We start from the raw sequence: 23,635 nt of genomic DNA, 5'->3' as shown, positions 1-23,635 counted from the left end.
ATATATTAAATAGTTTCATATGAATCCCATGCCTGTTTTTGCAGCACAAGATGGGTAAGAGGAAAAAGGAAAAAAAAAAAATCTTGTTTAAACACTGAAATATCAAATGTTATTTCAAGCCCTTTAAAATCATTTACTTCCTTCTTTGCTCTTCTCGGAGACAACAGTATCTCAAGAGGCTGGAAATGTTCAGAGCAAGATAGGAGGATTAATTTAGGGAAGATGCTCCTGGCTTCATACGAATTTTAAAGCAGTACCATCATGTGGTGTGCTTGCAGGTTGAATCCTGTGTTCATTGTGCAAGCAACTGGAGAAAAGAAATAGAATGTCCCTGTCCATGCTGTCTTCCTCCTACCAAAGATCAGCCCAACACACAACTTTCAAGCTCCATGGCAAGCCAGGTAACCTGCTTCAATTGTTAATAGTGGTGGGCTGCACTAGCCTGGTGAGCTTTGCCTTAGCTGAGCAAGAAGCTCTTACATGATCTAATCCCATGGATGAGAGACAGAAGTAGAAAGTAGAAGTAAAATAGAAAGAAAATAGAAAGGAAAATAGAAATAGAAAGAAAGAAAGAAAAGAAAATAGAAGAAAATAGAAATAGAAAGCTGGACGAGGTGGGAAAAGACCAGAAGATGATAGTATTTTCAAGCACTTCAGCTAGAAATGAAGGCAAAGTTTTAGTCTGCCTGAAAAATAGATTGGAAGATTGCCACTGAAGACCTGAGTGGGAAAGCAATTGTTTCTATATGATACGCTTTTTTTTTTTTTTTTTTTTTTTTTTTTTTTTTTTTTAGAATTTGCCAGAACAATGAAGCAGGTAGCAGCCATGAAACTGTTAATGAAGCTGATCAAAGTTGACCATCTCCTTCATGAAAAAAGTGGTCATCATCTCAGTTACGTGGTGTGCTACTGGATTTCCACAAATCGTCTCCAACTAAGCAAAGAGTATTTTCTTATCCATTGTGACTATCATCTTTTTGGAACAGGAAAAGAAGTTCTCAGTCAGAGAATTCAATTCAGTTGTAAGTCTGAAATTTTGTAAACCCATTACACCTTGAATGCTGAACATCCAAAGTAAAATACATTTAAATAATTTAAATGATTTCTACATTTCCTTTAATGGGGTTGGAACATGCTCTTACATACAGTAATATTCAGTGAACACCATTGAATTGTAATACCATTCCAAGGAGTTACCACTGTTTTCTTTTTCATATGTATTTAAAACAAATTTTATTAATTTGCATAATTTATTTTTAATTTCTGCCCCCAACGCCCCCCTTCTTCCCTTCTCTCCCCTCCCTCCCCCCCCCCCCAAAAAAAAAAATCTTTCAAATCTAATAAATATTATGAAGGCAACTATAAAAGCAGGAGATATAAAAATTTTAAATGTACACTGAAACTTCCTTATCATCTTTTATCATACCAAGTACATATTTCTCCCAGACCAAGTACAATACTTTTCAATAATGGAAGCCAAAGAAAGAAAAAGATCCTGCAAGTCTTAGTAGTGTACACGTGTCTTCATGACCAAATATTGTACTGAAGAAAACAGGTGTCAGTAGCTATAAAACATGTTAACAGGTCTTTGTTTTGATGTCTCTTTCTCAACACCTCCCCGGATATAGTTGCAGATAGTTTTGATCAGTACATGTATTGACTATAAGATTCTAAAACAAAGGGTGCTAAGTGAATCACTGTGCTACAAAGTGCACTAGGGGAATATTATTTTTGACATTTTATTTTTCTAAACATTACCATAAAGAGTTACTGTATGGGGACCTATTGTATTTTGCCGTACTATCCCAAAATTCTTTAGGGTATGGAGCACACAACAATCTTCATTGTAATTAATCTTAATTCATCTTGTGGTGCCCAGGTACCTGATCATCTCAGAGTGTTCTACAAATATTAATTAACTAAACCTCACAAAATCTCTATGAGTGGATTTAAATTATTTCTAGGTTTCTTTTTATCTTTGCTATAATACTGTCATCTCAGGCAGGAAAGCAGAAGTTTTTGCAGGAATGTGTGGCATTATAAAAAGAGCAAGAGACATTGAAGGAAAAGATAGTACTGCAATAATTTGAAACTCCCTGGCAAATTTAGATAAACACACTGCAATTAGTCAGAATTGAAAATTTACTAGAATTAAGGGTAATGTTTTGACACATCTGAAAAAATGTCGGAGGTATTAGTAATCATGAGAAGTGTTATACAAAAGCTTTTTCTACTGAAAAACTACATACATGAACTCCCTAATGATTAAGATCAACTTGCAGTTGATTCTCCTCATGCCAGGAGATAGCTGAAGATCTGCAGGATATATTTATTACAGAAAACTACTTCATCTGCTTCCGGTGGCTGCTGCTGTTTGTAAGTAGGATGGCCACCACTGGTGAAGACAATGGAGTTACTTTTGTTTAAACATAACAGTCACTGTTAATCTCTGTAAGACATCTGCCTTTTATAACCTACTATGTTGGTGAGTTATTGAATTGCATTTGTGAATTACTTCCTGTTCCTCCAAGTCAATTAACACTTCAAAAATTGCTGAGATTGTCTCTGGAGGGAATCTGGAGGGCTTTGAATTAGCCCTCTAGCTTTACACAGGCTGTAAATACATAATACTGCATCTGAGTTGCCAAATCTCTTGCTATTTGCTGCATGCAGCTATGGCATTCTCTGGGGCATCTTTTTGACAGAATCACCATTCCAATCTTTTTGATACTAACAAATTGCATGATTGACTAGAATTGTAATAGCCTGAGGCACTTTTAGCTAGGCCTGAAAACTAACTAAATCTATCACTACACTGTGCGTCATTAAAACATAATTTCCTGTCATTGTCTGCCTGACAGTAGGATCAGCAAGCTATTTTTAAAGTATTTTCTAATACCCCCTTTCCCCAATTGATATCCCAGGATTTTCCTTCATGAATGTGGTTATTTGTTGCAGAAGATCCATTAAGTAGTTTCAACCTACTTCCTAAATGATAGACTGAGTAATTTGTTTAGTTTATTATTAAAAACTAAAGGGCGAGAAAGTATAAAAAAAAATTGTCCAGGATATTCTCATCTCCTAGCCTATCACAAAAACAAGCATATATGAAAATTCCATAGCAGCTATGGAACTAGACCTGCAAGCTGCAAATACTTGCTTCATCTCTTAATGTGTGTATATATATGAGCATGAGGGAAACTTTTTTTCCATTCCTTTCCTTTCCTTTCCTTTCCTTTCCTTCCTTTCCTTTCCTTTCCTTTCCTTTTCCTTTCCTTACCCTTTCCTTTCCTTTCCTTTTCCTTTCCTTTCCTTTCCTTTCCTTTCCTTTCCTCCTTTCCTTTCTTTCCTTTCCCTTTCCTTTTCCTTTCCTTTCCTTTCCTTTCCTTTCCTTTCCTTTCCTTTCCTTTTCCTTTCCTTTCCTTTCCTTTCCTTTCCTTTCCTTTCTTTCCTTTCCTTTCCTTTCCTTTCCTTTCCTTTCCTTTCCTTTCCTTTCCTTTTTTCCTTTCCTTTCCTTTCCTTGCCTTTCCTTTCCTTGCCTTTCCTTGCCTTTCCTTGCCTTTCCTTGCCTTTCCTTGCCTTTCCTTGCCTTTCCTTGCCTTTCCTTGCCTTGCCTTGCCTTGCCTTGCCTTGCCCTTGCCTTGCCTTGCCTTGCCTTGCCTTGCCTTGCCTTGCCTTGCCTTGCCTTGCCTTGCCTTGCCTTGCCTTGCCTTGCCTTGCCTTGCCTTGCCTTGCCTTGCCTTGCCTTGCCTTGCCTTGCCTTGCCTTGCCTTGCCTTTCTTGCCTTGCCTTTCTTGCCTCGCCTCGCCTCGCCTCGCCTCGCCTCGCCTCGCCTCGCTCGCCTCGCCTCGCCTCGCCTCGCCTCCCCTCCCCTCCCCTCCCCTCCCCTCCCCTTCCCTTCCCCTCTACTCTACTTCTGTTCTGTTCTGTTCTACTCTACTCTACTCTACTCTACTCTACTCCACTCCACTCTACTCACTCTACTCTACTCTACTCTACTCTACTCTACTCTACTCTACTCTACTCTACTCTACTCTACTCCTATTCTGTTCTGCTCTATTCTGCTCTATTCTATTCCATTCTGCTCTATTCTATTCTATTCTGCTCTATTCTATTCTATTCTATTCTATTCTATTCTATTCTATTCTATTCTATTCTATTCTATTCTATTCTATTCTATTCTATTCTATTCTATTCTATTCTATTCTGCTCTGCTCTGCTCTGCTCTGCTCTGCTCTGCTCTGCTCTGCTCTGCTCTGCTCTGCTCTGCTCTGCTCTGCTCTCTGTATAGAATTTCAATAGCAGTATACCTACAAGTTTATCACATGTGAAAATATTGACCAACATAGTTGTAAAAAAATATTCATGCACCAATACGAACAGTTCATGCATCTGAAAATTAAACATTGCTACTCTCCATAAATCTAAGTGAACCACTACTGAAAAGCACATAATCTCTCTTGTGTATATTATAAAAAATTCACTGTACAGGTAATTGAATTGTTATGTCTTTAAAGACCCGGAATCGGGGAATTTGTGGTGTGGTCAGACCAGGGTAAAGCACTGGGGCTGGAGGCTAGAAAATGATATATACCCCTTCAACTCTCCATCCTAACACGAGGTATACTAAAATGTTTGCACATTGTCTTGAGCTGACTTAAACCAAGCCCCTTTATATCAGCTGGTACCTCCAAATGTCTGTCTATAATAAACGATAATAATTAAACACAAAGGAAAATGAATCAGGAAATGCATGTAAATGGCTACTAACTAGTATACATAATACTGATATATGCTTCCTAAGGATATGTTTGCTACTAACTTGTTTTTCATGCAGCCATGTAATGCCCTCCTGAACTGGTAGACTTGTCATAGCTTAGAATACTCCCTTCATGAGACCAGAAAACAAATTATTCCTTCCTCAATTATCTTTCTACAATGCCACAAAAATACACCTCATCTGTTAAGGAGATATAATGTGAGAATGTAGGGAAAGTTACAGTTTTGATAAAGGGTCAGAAAGCGTGAAAGAAGGTAATGACACTTCATAAACTTGACTAGTCATCCAAAACCATGCAGTATCAGGCCACTGAACTCAAGAAGTTAGCTGTATGATTTTCTTCTCCATGTGTGTAAGCAGACTTGCCAGTTCAACATTAGCCATAAATTCCAGAGTTTTTTGTTCTGAAACAATAATAAAACAGAGGAGGTGGATACAGGGGACTTTTTAATTTTATTTTTCCTAGTACACAGCTAAAACAGAAATTGGAGCATTTTTACTTACCCATTTTGAAAGCAGAATCTCTTGTTCTACCTCACTTTATAGATTTTATGGATAATCTGGATATCAATTCCAACAAAAACTGAACAACTCCTGAAAGACGTGGGTTAGTTTGACAGTTTTGGCTGGGATAGATTTAATATTATTCATAGAGGCTCACACAATGTGGTTGTTTGGATTTTGGATGAAAACAATGATGATAACATACAGATGTTTTTCATTTTTGCAGATCAATGCTCACACTGAGCCAAGGACTTTTCTGCTTCTTATGCTGCCCTGCCAGCAAGGAGGCTGGGGGTGCAGAAGAAGCTGGGATGGGACACAGCCAGAACAGCTGACCAAAATGGACCAAAGAGGTATTCCAAACCATATGACGTCATATTCAGCAATAAAAACTGTGGTAAAGAAGGAGGAAGGGGAAGACATTTGGAGTGATGGTGTTTGTCCTCCCAGAAAAACATCACGAGTCATAAGCCCTGTTTTCCTGAAAGTGGATAAACATCCACATGCTGATGGAAAGTAGCAAACAAATTCCTTGTTTTGCTTTACTTTTTCACTCAGCTTTTGAATTTATCTAGTAATTTCTTTATTTCAACTCATGAGTTCTTGAACTTGTACCTTTCACATTCTCTTCTCCATCCCACCTGAGGAAAGATAGCAATCATCTGTGTGATACTTAGCAGCCTACCAGGGTTAAACTACAACATGCATCTTCCTGGTGACTGGATGTTGTGGTTCAACCCGGACAGCAGCTAAGCACCATGCCACCATTTGTTCACTCTTCCCTCTCCCTCTCTGAGATGGGGGAGAGAAAAAGGAAAATGAAGCCTGTGGGTTGAGATAGAGACAGTTTATTAAGACAGAAATAATAATAATAATAATGGTAATGGTAATAGTACTACTACTACTAATGTGTATGAAACAAGTGATGCACAATGCAATTGCTCACCAGCCGCTAACCTATGCGCCGCCAGTACCCGAGATGCCGCCCCCCCACCCTGGCTAGCCACCCCTATATATTGTTTAGCATGATGTCAGATGGTATGGAATACCCCTTTGGCCAGTTTGGGTCAGCTGTCCTGGGTCTGTCCCCTCCCAGCTCCTGCTGCACCCCTAGCCTGCTCACTGGCAGGACAGAGCGAGAAGCTGAAAAGTCCTTGGCCTGGTGTAAGCACTGCTCTGCAACAATTAAAATATCAGTGTGCTATCAACACTCTTCTTATCCTAATCCAAAACATAATTCAATTCCTAAATATCGCAAGTCAGGCAGGCGGGGCAGGAGGCCGGCGTGGCTGACCAGGAACATTCTAATGGAGATTAGGCAGAAACAGAGAGTGTTTCGCTACTGGAAGGAGGGCCAGGTGTCATGGAAAGAATACAGGGATGCTGTTCGTGTTTGTAGGCAGAAAATTTGTGTGGCCAAAGCACACCTAGAGTTGAAGCTGGCTGTGTCTGTGAGAGAAAATAAAAAGGGCTTTTTCAGATATGTGAATGGAAAAAGGAGAACTAAAGAATACATAGGGCCGCTCCTTGATAGGGAAGGTCTCCTCACAGACAATGACATAGGCAAAGCAGAGACGCTTAACACCTTCTTTGCCTCTGTCTTCAATGCCGATGATGGGCTTCGGGACCCAGGGTGCCCTGAGCTGGAGGACCGGGACGGTGGGGATGACAAACTCCCAACTGACCCTGAACGTGTGCGGGATTTGCTACTCCACCTGGATCCCTACAAGTCCATGGGTCCGGATGGGATTCATCCCCGGGTGCTGAAAGAGCTGGCGGACGTCATCGCGGAACCTCTCTCAATTATTTTTCAACGATCCTGGGAATTTGGAGAGGTCCCGGTAGACTGGAAGCTGGCAAATGTTGTGCCGATTTACAAGAAGGGTCAGAAAGAAGACCCTAGCAATTACAGGCCTGTCAGTCTCACGTCAGTGCCTGGTAAAATCATGGAGAAGATGGTTCTCGAACTTATTGAGGCTCACCTGGGGGACAAAGCAGTCATTGGTCCCAGCCAGCATGGGTTTGTGAAGGGCAGGTCCTGCCTAACTAACCTGATTTCCTTTTATGATAAGATCACCCGTATGATGGACCAAGGGAAACCAGCTGATGTGATTTTTTTGGACTTCAGCAAGGCTTTTGACACGGTTTCCCATAGGATCCTACTGGACAAAATGTCCACCATACAGCTAAATAAAAACATCATACGATGGGTGAGCAATTGGCTAACGGGCAGGGCCCAAAGGGTTATGGTAAATGGGGCTGCGTCAGGCTGGCGGGCGGTCACCAGTGGGGTCCCTCAAGGCTCCATTTTAGGGCCGGTACTTTTCAATATTTTTATAAACGATCTGGATGTAGGAATAGAAGGTATTTTGAGCAAGTTTGCTGATGACACCAAACTTGGAGGAGTTGTGGACTTGAATGAGGGTGGAAAGGCCTTGCAGAGGGATCTGGATAGGTTGGAGAGCTGGGCGATCACCAACCGCATGAAGTTCAATAAGAGCAAGTGCCGGGTCCTGCACCTGGGACGGGGAAACCCTGGCTGCACGTACAGACTGGGCGATGAGACGCTGGAGAGCAGCCTAGAAGAGAGGGATCTGGGAGTCGTGGTAGACAGCAAGTTGAATATGAGCCAGCAGTGTGCCCTGGCGGCCAGGAGGGCCAACTGTGTCCTGGGGTGCATCAAGCACGGCATCGCTAGTAGGTCAAGGGAGGTGATTGTCCCGCTCTACTCTGCGCTGGTGCGGCCTCACCTTGAGTACTGTGTGCAGTTCTGGGCACCACAGTATAAAAAGGACATGAAACTGTTGGAGAGTGTACAGAGGAGGGCTACGAAGATGGTGAAAGGCCTGGAGGGGAAGACATACGAGGAACGGCTGAGGTCACTGGGCCTGTTCAGCCTGGAGAAGAGGAGGCTGAGGGGAGACCTCATCACAGTCTACAACTTCCTCGTAAGGGGGTGTCGAGAGGCAGGAGACCTTTTCTCCATTAACACCAGTGACAGGACCCGCGGGAACGGGGTTAAGCTGAGGCAGGGGAAATTTAGGCTTGACGTCAGGAGGGGGTTCTTCACAGGGAGGGTGGTTGCACACTGGAACAGGCTCCCCAGGGAAGTGGTCACTGCACCGAGCCTGTCTGAATTTAAGAAGAGATTGGACTGTGCACTTAGTCACATGGTCTGAACTTTTGGGTAGACCTGTGCGGTATCAAGAGTTGGACTTGATGATCCTTATGGGTCCCTTCCAACTCAGGATATTCTATGATTCTGTGATTCTATGATAACACCCTACCAGCTACTAGGAGAAAAATTAACTCTATCCTAGCTGAAGCCAGGACACTGGACAACCAATGCATTATTATTATTATTATTATTATTATTATTAATTATTGGGATGGGCTTTGCTCTTTGAGAAATTAGGTGCTTGGTTCCTTGCAGAACGGAATACAGATGTATCTATTGTAATGCTATTGGACAGATGGAAGCAGTGTAATATCTTGAGTATCTTCTGTATGTACTTCAGTAGTTTTAAAATTTCTTCCCTTCCAGGTAATTCAGTCTTACAATCAAAGAGATACACAGTTAGGAAACCGTATGTTCTGGACATAGTTTTTAAGTTTTTCTGCTATTGTGTTGTTATAAAGTTGTGACAAAACCATTACAGCCTAGTCATATAATTCATGCTTAGGGATGGAATCAGGAAAGCTATGATACAGGTGGATTTAAATTTGTGAAGGAATGTGAGTAATAACAAAGTCTTCTACAGGAACATTAATCAGAAAAGGTTGTGCAGAGGAGTTGTGGATTCCCCATGGCAGTGGTCTTGGACTAGAGGGTCTTAAAGGGTTCCTTCCAACCCAAACCAGTCTATTATTCTGTGATTCTATCAAATGTCTGAATATTTAAAGTTTTATGTGGTAATAGAGACTACATTAATTTAATATTAGCTCTATTACACCCAGATATTTGGAATATTTCAAATGTCAGTTAATAATTGGCAAATAATTTTCCTGGTTCAGGAAGTTTATTATTGCCCAATAACATATAGTCTTAGCAAGGAACAAGTACTGAAATGTTAGAGGGGTTTGTCTGGTCAGAAATTCAAATCATTAGTGAAGTTTTTTCCTATCAAAACCATTCAGGTGTGTTATAAGAAGTGTCTTCCATAGATAAATAACACCCTCTTATTGCTCCAAGAAAGGAGAATAAGCTTATGTTGCAAATTTTAGCCCTGGAGCTTTCTTCCCAGGGCAGTATCATGAAAGCTGGTTGCAACAGTGAAATACCAGTGGAACACATCTTTGTCAGGTACAAGGCCTGGTATAAAGGAGACCCATGGGCACAGGATGTAAAGACTCACTACCATGCTGCAACTCCAAGATAGGCCAAGATCTTTACAAGTACATCAGCAGCTTCTGTGAAGAGGAACGCCACAACAAATAAATTGCTTTAAATATAAGTTTATGCTATAGACAGAGAAGCTACTGTGTTTTACTCTTTACTCTCATTATAAGTAAAGTCAGTTAGCCAGAGTTTCTCTCCTGCTATTTTTGTTGCCCTACATTTTCTGATATCAATATGAGTTGCTGGTGTGATGCTAATTAACAATTGATACATACTAGACTCACTTTAATATACTTTCAATATAATGCAAGTTTAATATAAATTCTAATTTCAACATAAAGACACTTAGAGGTCTTTTTCCCCTTAAACAAACAAACAAACAAACAAACAAAAAGTTCAGAGTAAGAAAAACTAATGAATACATTTATAGAAATGGAAATAATTTCCATATCAACCAGCTGTGACACATCACAAGCTCATGGGGAACTGGCAAATTCTTCTTTTTAGGCACTTGTACTTCATAAAACAGTGTAAGAGAGGAGAAAAGGAAGAATAGGAAAAAAAAAAAAAAAAAAGAGAAAAAAGCAACCTTGTAAAACCATCACTACAGACTTATTCATTCACTTATTATTATTCATTCATTTTTTTTCAGCATATACTATAAATAGTCACCAACCACTGAAATTCTTTAATGTTATGTATTGTTATGTTCAATTAATAAAACAGGATAATGATCAGGATGTATTTATTTTTATACATTTAGGAATTGAAAACAGAGTAGTAGTTAACATATAGAAGATGTACATATTTAGCATCTTTCTATCCTTCTTTGCTGCTCTGTGTTACTGAAATCATTAACAACATTGTTACCTCAGTGACCACATAAAATGAAAACTGTTTTATTCTTGTCAGACAGAAAGTGCATTTTACACAACAATATGTCATGTGAGGTTTTATACTTACCACAGATTGAATATATGCAAGAAGCAAAAAATACATTATCCTTCCAAATGGTGAATGATGGTTTTGAATAAGCAAAATTGATCTTTATTAACAATTTTTACTGTAATCTTCAATTTTATTAATATTTGAAAACTTTAATATTATTGGCTGAGGGGAGATGAAAAGGTGAAAGATAATTTGTTTGATGAGTGAAGTGAAAGAGAATGCTCAACTGTTTGAGCAACTGTACCTGCCTCCTGTTTTCTATTGTATTATGCTGAGAACCAAAAGGCAATGAAGATGATGTACACTTTGCAGAAAATAATTGATAGTTTACTGTTTTAAATACTATGTGTTTGGTAGCATTTGTCTAATCATTTTCACTCAGTACAAAGTGATTTTAATTTGATACTGACTTGGTAGGTGTGGTAGCATCTCTAATAGTGAACATGTGGACAAATTTGCACTCAGGTCTGTAGAATTACACAATATCTACATTGGAAGCTGGTTGTTCCTAAGAAGTCATGCTATATTTAATGTAAAATGTCAGGAAACTTAACATTCACAGGTACCATGTTTGCATATGTAAATATCTTGATATTCATACTTAAGAAATCCAACCAGCTGCTAGACCCATTCAGACTCCTCCAGGAAACTACTTACAAGTGAAGTCAGAACATTTTTATTATTTTGCAGTGCAAAGATGGAAAGAACAAACTATTAAAAACAGCTGTATAGTTTTACCCCTTATGTTCAATTGTGTTAGAATTTTTTTCTACCAGTTTCCCTTATGAAGGGAAAATTCAATGTGCAATTGTACTTGATACGACTTCTCTTATCTAGTTTAGGCAACTATCAATGAAATAGGGTATCACTCATATAAGTAAAGATCTTAACAAACAAGATAGATATTAAGCACTAAGATTCTGCTATCATATTAGGTTAGTATCAAAGAGATTCTACAAAGTTATGTCAGAACATTTTTCAACAGATGGACTACCAGTGAAAGAATTTCTTGTCTTATTTTCAAATATCTTTTGAGATATTCAAGCTGATTTTTTCTCTGAACCCTGCTTGTAACTAATAGTTTGTCTAAGCATGGCAAACAGACCACAAAAGGAGAACGGATCCACCAAATGAACCATTGTGGCTTTCAGCCTTATAGCTGCCATTTGCAAAGCTTATCTCCCACAAGCTTGGTTTGGTGACTCAAGCTACTCCGTGGTTTGTGGAAATGAAAGACACAGAAATCACTTATCTGGGGACTTAAGTTTCTAGTATTTCTGTAAGAATATTTTGCTTTGGAAACACTGCATGCTACTGTTTCTGAGGAAATAAAGTCCACATTTATTTATTTATTTATTTGATAGGAAATTTTGCAAAACTGTGACTTCATCTGGAATTGATATTTCATACAATCTTATGATACAATCAATTCAGGCAAGAAATAATAGTTCACTTCCCAGGCTGAGTCACCTCCCATTTGACTCTTCTGACACTTCTGAAAAGAGTGCAAATGCTATAAGTATGTGTTTATGGCTTTTTGATGCTATTCACTGTCCACTAGAAAACAAATCAACTTCTATCCTGTTATTCAGGTTTTGACCTTCCATTTAAAAAATTTGTCTGACAGTTTTGATTGCAAAGGAAACCTCGGCCTATTGCTAGTGGGGTATCTGCTTAAACTTGTAGGGAGGCATGGAATAGAGTTATGAAAAAGCAGTTATGAAATGTGTGAAATTTTCTATTTGTTTCAGCAAAAAGATTTCATGCAGATTCCCAGTGATGATAACTGAAATGTCAACACTGTTAATTTCATTTGAGAAAAGTTGAGGAAGGTCTCTTCTGCACAGTTCTGTGGTTCTGTTTCGTTTATCTGGTACAAAGTATCTCTGGTTGGAGATACTTTGTGTATATTTCCTTCTCCCAATAAAGTAAACCCAGTCACCAGTTGCAGGCAATGAAGTTCATCAATCAACCAAAACCACAAGGAAATGTGACAGGAATATTTAAAACAACTGCATGTTTTACAGCACAAGTTTTATGCTTGAGGATATGAATGCATCTGGGTAATATCTTGTCTTTTTTTTTGTGTGTGTGTGTGTGTGTTTGAATACAGATTTCCTGTTTAAGGATGTTGACTCATGTGCTTCAAATATTACTTTTCACATAATGCTACTTGTCAGTGTACCAGTGGAGATCAGAGCAGCATGATACAACCTTTCTTTACTAGGCTTTTTATAATTCCACTCATATGCCTGTAGATATCCAAGCACAGAAGTGTTCACATGTTAGTGTTACAGAGGATTTTTTTTCCCTTTGGTTCAAGAGCTTTTCTTCCTTCTCATGAACTGAGCAGTTATATCACACACGTTTAGATGCTCATGCCTTAACTTAAAAATATAGTAACCTTTTTAAATTGTAGGTCTAGAAAATGTTTTTGCAAAATTTGATTTTTTTTAAAAAGACTACCAAATATTTGCTAAGAAAATTGGTAATCTGTGATTTTTGGCTTTTGATTCATGTTCTTTATAATGGTTCCTCAGCTGCTCATTTCCTGTTGTGGTGGTTTTACTCTGGTGGGCAGCTGAGCTCCACCACATGTGCTCTCTCACTCCACTCCACACACAGGAGGAGAAAATATGATGAAAAGGAATCAAGGGTTGAGATAAGGGCAGGGAGATCACTCAAAAATTATTGTGACTGGCAAAACAAACTCAGAGTAAGGAGATTAGTAAAAATTATTGTCAATTACTAACAAGCTAGATAAGTGAGAAACAAAGGAAAGAAACCAAAAACACCTTTCCCCCACTTTTCCACCTCCTCCTCCCAAGCAGTGCAGGGGAACAGAATAGGGAATTTAGTGTTGCATTCAGTCTATAGCGCTTCATCACCACCGCTCCTTCATGGTCACTCTCTTCCCGTGCTCCAACGTGGGGTTCCTCCCATGGGATGGTGTCCTTCCTGAACTGATTCTGTGTGGGCTTTTAACAGGCAGCAGCTCTTTAAGAACTGCTCCAAATATGGTTCTGTACCATGGTATCCATCCATCAGGAGTAAGCTGCTCCAACCTGAGTCCCCCACAGGCAGCAGCTCCTGCCAGATAACCATCTCTTACGTGTTCCCCTCTCCAAGGGTTTCAGCTCTGGCCTGGAATCTGCTCTGGTGGGGGTTCTTCATAGGCTATAGCCTCCTTCAGGCCACATCCACTTGCTCCACAAGGGGCTTCTCTACAGGCTGCAGCATGGAAATCTGCTCCGCTGTGGTATACCATGGGCTGCAGGGGGACAGCAGGCTCCACCACGGGCCTCTCCGTGCCACAGGGGAACTTTGGCTCCTGTGTCTGAAGCACCTCCTCCCACTATTTCTTCACTGACCTTGGTTTCTGCAGGGCTGGTTCTCACTCCTCGTTCTCCCAGCTGCTGTTGCCCAGCACTGTTTTTTTTTTTTTTTAATTTTCTTTTTTTTTTTTCCTTTCTTAAATATGATATCACAGAGGTACAAACAGTACAACTTATTGACTTGAAAAAAAAAATAATTTAAAAGTCATACTAGTTCAAAATTATCTATATTGTTACTGTATTGACATCAAAGATGAAAAGTATATGTATATACAACCAGATCATTATCTTTATTGTTACTTTTGGGGGAGGGAGAGTGGAGGAAGGAATACATGTCCTGGTTTCAGTTAGGACAGAGTTAATTTTCCTCCTAGTAGCTGGTAGGGTGCTATGTTTTGGATTAGGATGAGAAGAGCACTGATAACATGTTGACAACAGGCCACATGGGTGGCCCCATGCCACCACCCAGAACACTATCCTGGGCCTTGAAAAGCAAGTCCTATGGCAACATGGCACCCCAGAAAGAATTGAGTCAGAAAAAGGGACTCATTTCCAAAACAGCCTTATAGACACTTGGGCCAAAGAACATGGTATTGAGTAGGTGTATCACATCCCCTGTCATGCACCAGCCTCTGGAAAAGTTGAACAATACAATGGACTGTTGAAGACTACACTGAAAGCAATGGGTGCTGGGACATTCAAAAATTGGGATACGCATTTGGCAAAGGACACCTGGTTAGTCAATACTAGGGGATCTGCCAACTGAGCTGGATCTGCCCAATCAAACCTGTTACACACTGTAGAAGGGGATAAAGTTCCTGTAGTGCACGTAAGAAACATGCTGGGTAAAACAGTCTGGGCTACTCCTGCCTCAGGAAAAGGCAAACCCATTCGTGGAATTGCTTTTGCTCAGGGACCTGGATGCATTTGGTGGGTAATGCAAAAGAATGGGGAGGTCCCGTGTGTACCTCAAGGGGATTTAATACTGGGTGAGAATAGCCCATGAGTTGAATTGTAGTATGTTAATTATTATATAATACTGTATGTCATCACTACCATGATTGCTATATATCATAGATGAAAATGGTGATTAATTACAAGGTATTGGAAAGAGAGTAACCTGAGCGTGACATAAATGGTATGGAATAAGGGGTGGATATCTGTCCTGGTTCCAGTTAGGACAGAGTTAATTTTCCTCCTAGTAGCTGGTAGGGTGCTATGTTTTGGATTAGGATAAGAAGAGTGCTGATAACATGCTGATGTTTTAATTGTTGCAGAGCAGTGCTTACACCAAGCCAAGGACTTTTCAGCCTCTCGCTCTGTCCTGCCAGTGAGCAGGCTAGGGGTGCAGCAGGAGCTGGGAGGGGACAGACCCAGGACAGCTGACCCAAACTGGCCAAACGGGTATTCCATACCATCTGACATCATGCTAAACAATATATAGGGGTGGCTAGCCAGGGTTGGGGTGATGGCTGCTCGGGGATAGGCTGGGCATGGGTCAACGGGTGGTGAGCAATTGTATTGTGCATCACTTGCTTCATACACATTATTGTTAGTAATACTATTATTATTATTATTATTATTATTGTTATTATTATTATTTTCCTGTCTTAATAAACTGTCTTTATCTCAACTCACAGGCTTCACTTTCCCGTTTCTCTCCCCCATCCCAGAGATGGAGGGGGGAGGGTGAGCGAACGGCTGTGTGGTGTTTATCTGCTGGCCGGGCTAAACTACAACAATACGGTTGCTCAGAATATATATATACTGAATAGCAGCTTTTCGTAATTAACTTATTTCTTCAATGGTCTCATTTAACATACGCTTTACTTTAAATATTTGACATAAGACTAACCATATAGCAAAAGGTAGACACATGCCAAAAAAAAATTATAGACCAAGGCCATAAAGAACCTCTAAAAAATAGGGAAAAGCTTAAGGAACCATATTTGTATGAAAGAGAGACAAATAAATAATCAGATAGAGAAATCTTCTGTTCCTATCTATTTAACCTAGTTGCACGTAAGGAAGGTTTTGTTAAGATTTGTTAGGATAAGAATTGTCCTTTGCTCAACTCCATCAGCATTTCTGCTTTTGATTCACAGTTCTCTTTGTGCTGAGCAATCCTTTTAACTTTGACCATTTTCCAGTTTCCAAATCTTATGAAGACTCTCCCTGCAGTGTTTGAGCCATTCTACTACTGATGATATTTTTCATCTGACTGGCTGGGTCTGATCTATTTTAACCACAGAAAAGAGGAGCTAAGAAAACGTAGGAGAAGTGAAGTTAAACTAAGTTGAACAGTGTTTTGCTTTATTACTCCTTCTTCCTTCAGAGGATTTTTTTTTTCCTATACTCCTGATTAGCCTATTGCTTTAAACTCCCCATCAGCTACAATTCCAGTTGACCAACCATCCTTTGGGTCTCAAACTAGTAGTCAATTAATAGCATTTCTTCCATTTTTCCTCCTCAGGCAATGATGAAGGCTTTGTATATGTGCAAAGGTATTGACAAACAGATTTATAATGGTAAAATGATTCTTGCATATTGCATATTGCACTGCCATTCACAGCGAACAATGTATTCCTTTATGGATAACACTCTGACACAGTGTAGTCTAATATTTAAAGTAGCAATTCCATTTCATTTATGTTACTCTTCTTTTAATATCAGGTGCTAATTTTTTAGGAATATGCTTTTAAACAGATATTTTAAATTTATCTAAATTTGTTTTCAAAGTGGATTTGACAGACGTTTTTTCTGAGTCTGAGTAAAAGAATAGCTGTGAGAATTAAATCCTGATATACAAGTACTACTACATCTCAATCTAACAACAACAACAACAACAGTCTTATTCTTTTTTCTGTCAAGATGGATGTAGGACATATTCTGTGAAAAATCATGGCACGGATAAAAAAAAGATTAATCTTATTTCTAGATGGAAAATGTTTCATTGGAAGTAGAGTTTAATGATAACACTGATAGAAAAGAAGACATAAACTCTAAGGTGTTTAAAATGGTATATTTTCTAAATGTCCAATTGAACCATATCAAAAAAAAAAAAAAAATACCCACGAACAAACACTAAAACACTAGCAGAGTGGATACAACATATCTACATTTACCCAGAAAGAAATGTTTCTGAAAGCAAATAATTCTCTTTAATCATTAAAGGAAAGGACAAAGAATGCTTTAAACCATACATGCATGACAGACATGTATTAATATAATTAATGTTTTAATGTGATGGTGTAAGTTTTAGGAAAGAATAATTTTCCAACAGGTGAAGAAAATTCTGAATGTGATTGACGTTTGGGAAGCAAAGAATTTTCTCTTTGGAGATCATTATAGCTGTAATATACTTCTGGAGGAATGGAAGAAATAAGCTGACTATAATAAACTGTATGAGTCATAACAAAATGTATTGTTAGTTTGGAAGCTCTTCATCCTTCTCATGAGTCAATTCAAGAGTACGATATATAGTCCTTCAGATGAGAAATGCCAGAATGCTATAAGGCACATATTAAGTTTCAAAACCAACCAACAACAAAAAGCCTTAAATTTGAGTCAAAAAAAAAAAATTTAATAGATATGGCTAAATGAAAAAAAAAATTGGCAAGAATCTCCACTTTTTTTTTTCCATCTTTTTTTTTTTTTTTCTGCAATATAACAAATGGCATGGTTAGAATTATTGGAAAAGCAATCTTGTTTTCTTAAAGTAAGCCAAATGAAACCCTGAGCCTGTTTAAATCCTTATGGTTATGTAAGCAGTGTATGTAAAACTGCAACTGGATGTTAGGAAATTTTTTATTCATACTAATCACCTGTTACCATAATAGATCTGATTGTATCATTCAATAGGCTAGGTAGTAAGACACATCATTTTTATGTTTATTAGTCTCAAATATGAATTAACTCGTCTAGACAGGGAAGTATAAAAATGTTATCTTAAATGATGAAAAAATAAAGACAGCTGTAAGCTCCCCCCTCCCCCCCCCGCCCCCCCCACCCACCCAAATACAAATACAGTGTCACATTACTCTCATCACTCCTCTACTCCTCTAAATCTACATTCTAGTTTGCTTTCAGACTTTCAATGCCAAGGGTACTTTTTTTTTTTTTTTTTTTTGAAAGTGAGTAACATTTTACTCATTATGCCTTTAAAATAATATATTTTCAGGATTATAGACTATTATTAAAATTCTTCATAACTTCAAATCCTTTAAGTAGGCTAGATGTATCTCAAGGAATAAGAGTCATTTGCAGCTCAACTCCTTTTTCAAAGCAAAAACAGTACCTCCTGTTAATCTATTTTATTGAACTGTTCTTGTCCAGTGTTAGATACTTAAATGTTAACAGAGCAAGTTATTTAAGCAAGTGGCCCACATCTCATGTTTTGCAAAGACATAATAAAGCTTATTTTAAATTAGTCACACCATTTTAGAAGACTTTCCTACTTCGGAGTTTTGATAATACTTAAATAAGAAACAAGTACGTTACGTTTTCTGTTTCTTTAAATTACATTGAGCAACAGTTAAGATTTTGTAGATCTGTATTAAACAATAGACTCTCTATGTCAGCTTTATTTATCTAATCAGGTAAAACCTAGGCTTGGTTAATAGTACCTTGCAGTGGTCTATAATTGATGCCATTCTAGGTAGTATTAATTAATTAATTAATTTTTGCGTTAGGCTACTGCTGCTTTTTAACTGCCAATTTTCAACAAGAGCTAAGTTCAAACCTATGGTTTTACAGCAGCAATTTATTAAGAACAGGCATTTTAAAAGCTCAATATTGAAAGATTAAGAGTGAATTATGGCACAGCCTGCACATTAAACCACCAACACATACAGCAAATGTTACAGGCAACCTGTAACCTGCTATATTAATATCTTAGTGCTTTGGAGATTATATTAATTACAATCATACAAAGAACACAGTAATTAGACTGTTTTACAGTAGCAACTAAGGTCGGCTTATACAAGTAATTTTTTTACCTGATACACAGCTCCATGAATATATTAACAGATCATTGACTTTTATTTTCTGTTCAAAGTTACACTGGTTTGAAAAGAAAGTGATAGAAATGGTGGACCTGTGATAGAATGAAGTTCTACTGCTGTGAAGACAAGGAGGTTCTATCACTGGATCTCATCAGAAGGCATCATACATCCGTGAACAATAATGGGCCTTCCTCATGGTTAGAAAGCTAATTCTGTCTGTTAACACAAAAAGCTGCTGTGCAAACATGAACATTACTGGAATGCTGCACAAGTTAGACATTTTTGAAGTTGTAATGTACTTCCAAATGTGCAAGAAAACTTGGGAGTACAAGCTGGGCTGCAGTTCTCTCCTGCAGTGAATGAATCTGTTTCTTACATAAATGAATCTTTTCTTCATGTGTTCAACTAAAACACTTCACTTTATAGCAATTTGACACTGGCAGCTAGTTTATTTTGAGGAAACTACAGCTTCCTCTCCAACTACCCATTGGAATAGTACCATCTTTCAGTGAAGAACTAAACCATTTGCTTCAAGGCAGTGTACATTACACCTGTGTGATTAAACTGTGTTCTGTAAAAGATCAAGGCTAATGAAATTGATTGTATTGAAAAAGTAAGTTCAGGATTTCGTAATGGTTTAGAATTAATAGTGCATACTGTATAACATGACCTCTTCTGTTTCTTTTCTATTATAGTAGTATTTATGAGATCCAGGCATTATGAGGATATTTCCTTGTCTAGCAACTTATACATAGGAAATGGGAGTTTATAACTTTCCTTAAATGTTTAAGCAGTTTTTCTTTTAAAGATTTTACTATAATCAGAGTTTTCATATTATAATTTTCTGATATGAAATTATGCTCTCCCATCTTGTGTGTTGGTGTCTCTTTATTGGTGAGAAAACCTCACTGACCAGCTGTAAGTTAAGTTAAATAAGTTGCTCAAGAAGACGCTAAACTAACAGCAAAAGGTGAACAAAAGAGTGTTCGCTTAGAATAAAATCAAGGTGTGAAGAACAAAATTTATCAAGTCACTGAGATGCTTGAAGGAAAGAAAATTTAATTGCCAATATGCCTTTGCCAAGAGTCTAAGCAATTAAAAAGAATTACAACTGCATGTTTATGAGCATAAATTTGCCTTAATTGGTAGTACTGAAACTTGTGAGATTTACATTGTTGGACTGTTAAAAATCAATGGTTATAAATCACTTACAGATTAAGTGAACAAAAGAGTAGAATTAGGGGTGTTCTATCTCAAATGTTGTACTAATTAATTCTGAGACATAGAAAAGTCTGATGTAAATAATGTTGAAAGAGCCTTCATGTTATAATATACATAACAAGCACTAGATGAAGTATCTACTGAATGATACTGCTATTCTTAAAAATATTCTTCAGTTTTCTAATAGACCTTGGCTTCAGTTTTCTAGTGACCTATGGGAACTGGACACCAGATATTGTAACAGTTAAAGATGGCATGACCCCCAGACTAGAAATTTCTTGATTAAGTATGTTATATTGGAAAACAAAAATATTAATAAACATAATAATAATTTTAAAGTATATATATACATATATATATTATATATATATATATATATATATATATATATATAAACCAGGAGAACCTCGAAAGCAAGTGATAAGAAGGAAAGACAAAAGCAATAGTAAAATACGAACAGTAGAAATTCCTAAGTAAAATAAATAGATAATAATAATAATGATAATATTAATATTAATAATTATTAATTTTTATTAATTTAATAAATAATAATAATAAGAAGAAGAAATAACTCAATTACCTTTAGTGTTAAAAGAAATGAATTCCACTGACATCAATATGCTTAGTCAAAAGTCAATCCTTCAACCAGCCTGAATACAGGAAAAAAAATAGACCATTTGGTAATTAATAAATCTTACCTTCAGTGGTGGGGAGCAAATGATAGGAAAAACCTGCTTCCAAGTTCATAAGAAAAATCTTTACTTGTTTTTCACTGCTCAGCTGAAACTATCAAAAAGTTGATCCTGTCTTTTTTTTTTCAACTCACTACTTATTTTTTTACTAATTCTGCCCACATAAAGCAGAGTGATAACTTAATCACAGAATCCCAGAATCGTCTAGGTTGGAAGAGACCTCCAAAATCACCTAGTCCAACCTCTGACCTAACACTAACAAGTCCTCCACTAAACCATATCACTGAGCTCAACATCTAAACATCTCTTCAAGACCTCCAGGGATGGTGACTCAACCACTTCCCTGGGCAGCCCATTCCAATGTATAACAACCCTTTCAGTAAAGAAGTTCTTCCTAGTATCCAACCTAAACCTCCCCTGGTGCAACTTTAGCCCATTCCCCCTTGTCCTGTCACCAGGCACGTGGGAGAATAGACGAACCCCTACCTCGCTACAGCCTCCTTTAAGGTACCTATAGAGAGCGATAAGGTCCCCCCTGAGACTCCTCTTCTCCAGGCTGAATTATCCCAGCTCCCTCAGCCGCTCCTCGTAAGACTTCTCCAGACCCCTCACCAGCCTCATCGCCCTTCTCTGGACTCTCTCGAGCACCTCCATGTCCCTCTTGTAGCGAGGGGCCCAAAACTGAACACAGTACTCAAGGTGCGGCCTCACCAAAGCCAAGTACAGGGGGAAAATCACTTCCCTAGACCTGCTGGCCACACTGCTTCTTATGCAAGCCAGGATGCTGTTGGCCTTCTTGGCCACCTGAGCACACTGCTGGCTCATATTCAGCCAACTATCAACCAGTACTCCCAGGTGCTTCTCTGCCAGGCAGCTTTCCAATCACTCATCTCCCAGCCTGTAGCTCTGTTTGCGGTTGTTACGCCCCAGGTGCAGGCCTTGGCCTTGTTGAACTTCATACAGTTGGCCTCAGCCCATTGGTCCAGCCTATCCAGATCCTCCTGCAGAGCCTTCCTACCCTCAAGCAGATCGACACATGCACCTAACTTGGTGTCGTCTGCAAACTTACTGAGGGTGCATTTGATCCCCTCATCCAGGTCATCGATAAAGATATTGAAGAGGACTGGCCCCAGTACTGAGCCCTGGGGGACTCTACTAGTGACCGGCCTCCAACTGAATTTAACTCCATTCACCACAACTCTTTGGGCCCAGCTATCCAGCCAGTTTTTAATCCAACAAAGTGTACGCCACTCCAAGCCACGAGCAACCAGTTTTTTGAGGAGAATGTTGCGGGAAACGGTGTCAACAGCCTTACTGAAATCAAGGTAGACCACATCCACAGCCTTTCCCTCATCCACTAAGCGTGTCACTTTGTCATAGAAGGAGATCAGGTTCGTCAAGCAGGACCTGCCCTTCATAAACCCATGCTGACTGGGCCTGATCGCCTGGTTGCCCTGTAAGTGCCGCGTGATGACACTCAACATAATCTGCTCCATGAGCTTCCCTGGCACTGAGGTCAAACTAACAGGCCTATTGTTCCCCGGGTCTACCCTCCGGCCCTTCTTGTAGATGGGCGTCATGTTTGCTAGCCGCCAGTCAACTGGGACCTCCCCCAATAGACAGGACTGCTGATAAATGATGGAAAGTGGCTTGGCCAGCTCCTCCGCCCATTTTCTCATTACCCTCAGGTGGATCCCATCCGGCCCCATCAACCTGAGTACATCCAAGTGCTGTAGCAGGTCACCAACCATTTCCTTGTGGATAGTGAGGGCCACTTTCTACTCCCCATCCCCTTCCACCACCTCAGCGTACTGGGTATCCACAGAACAACTGGTTTTGCCACTAAAGACTGAGGCAAAGAAGGCATTAAACACCTCAGCTTTTTCCTCATCCCCCCGCATCCAGTAAAGGATGGAGATTCTCATTAGTCCTCCTTTTGGTGCTGATGTATTTGTAAAAACATTTTTTGCTATCTTTAACGGCAGTAGCCAGATTTAGCTCCAGATGAGCTTTGGCCTTTCTAATTTTGTCCCTGCACAGCCTCGCAACAACATTATAGTCCTCCTGAGTGGCCCGTCCTCTTTTCCAAAGTTTATAAACCCTCTTTTTTCTCCTAACCTCGAGCCACAACTCTCTGTTCAGCCAGGCCGGTCTTCTTCTGCGACGGCTCGTCTTTGGGCACGTGGGGACAGACTGCTCCTGAGCCATTAAGGTTTGCTTCTTGAAGAGTGCCCAGCCTTCCTGGACTCCTCTGCCCTTCAGGACTGCCTCCCAAGGGACTCGGCCAACCAGTGTCCTGAACAGCTCAAAGTCAGCCCTCCAGAAGCCCAAGACAGCAGTCTTACTGATCCCCTTCCTGGCTTTGCCAAGAATAGAAAACTCTACTATTTCGTGGTCACTCTGCCAAAGACAGCTCCCAGCCACCACATCTCCCACCAGTCCTTCTCTGTTTGTGAACAGAAGGTCCAGTGGGGCACCTCCCTTGGTAGGCTCTCTAACCAGCTGCGTCAGGAAGCTATCTTCCACACTCTCCAGAAACCTCCTAGACTGCTTTCTCTGGGCTGTGTTGTGCTTCCAGGACATGTCTGGGAAGTTGAAGTCCCCCACGAGAACAAGCGCTGATGATTTCGCGGCTTCTGCCAGCTGCCTGTAGAACTCTTCATCCGTCTCCTCATCCTGGTTCGGTGGTCTATAACAGACCCCCACCAGGATGCTTGCCTTGTTGGCCTTCCCTCTGATCCTAACCCACAGGGACTCAACCTTATAATTCCCAGACTCAGGTTCCTCAACATCAAAACACTCTCTAATATAGA

This window comes from Anser brachyrhynchus (genome assembly GCF_964034855.1).
Source record: "Anser brachyrhynchus genome assembly, chromosome: Z".
Classification (NCBI taxonomy): domain Eukaryota; kingdom Metazoa; phylum Chordata; class Aves; order Anseriformes; family Anatidae; genus Anser; species Anser brachyrhynchus.
The sequence above is the reverse complement of the archived record's forward strand: the minus strand, read 5'-3'. Positions refer to the sequence as shown.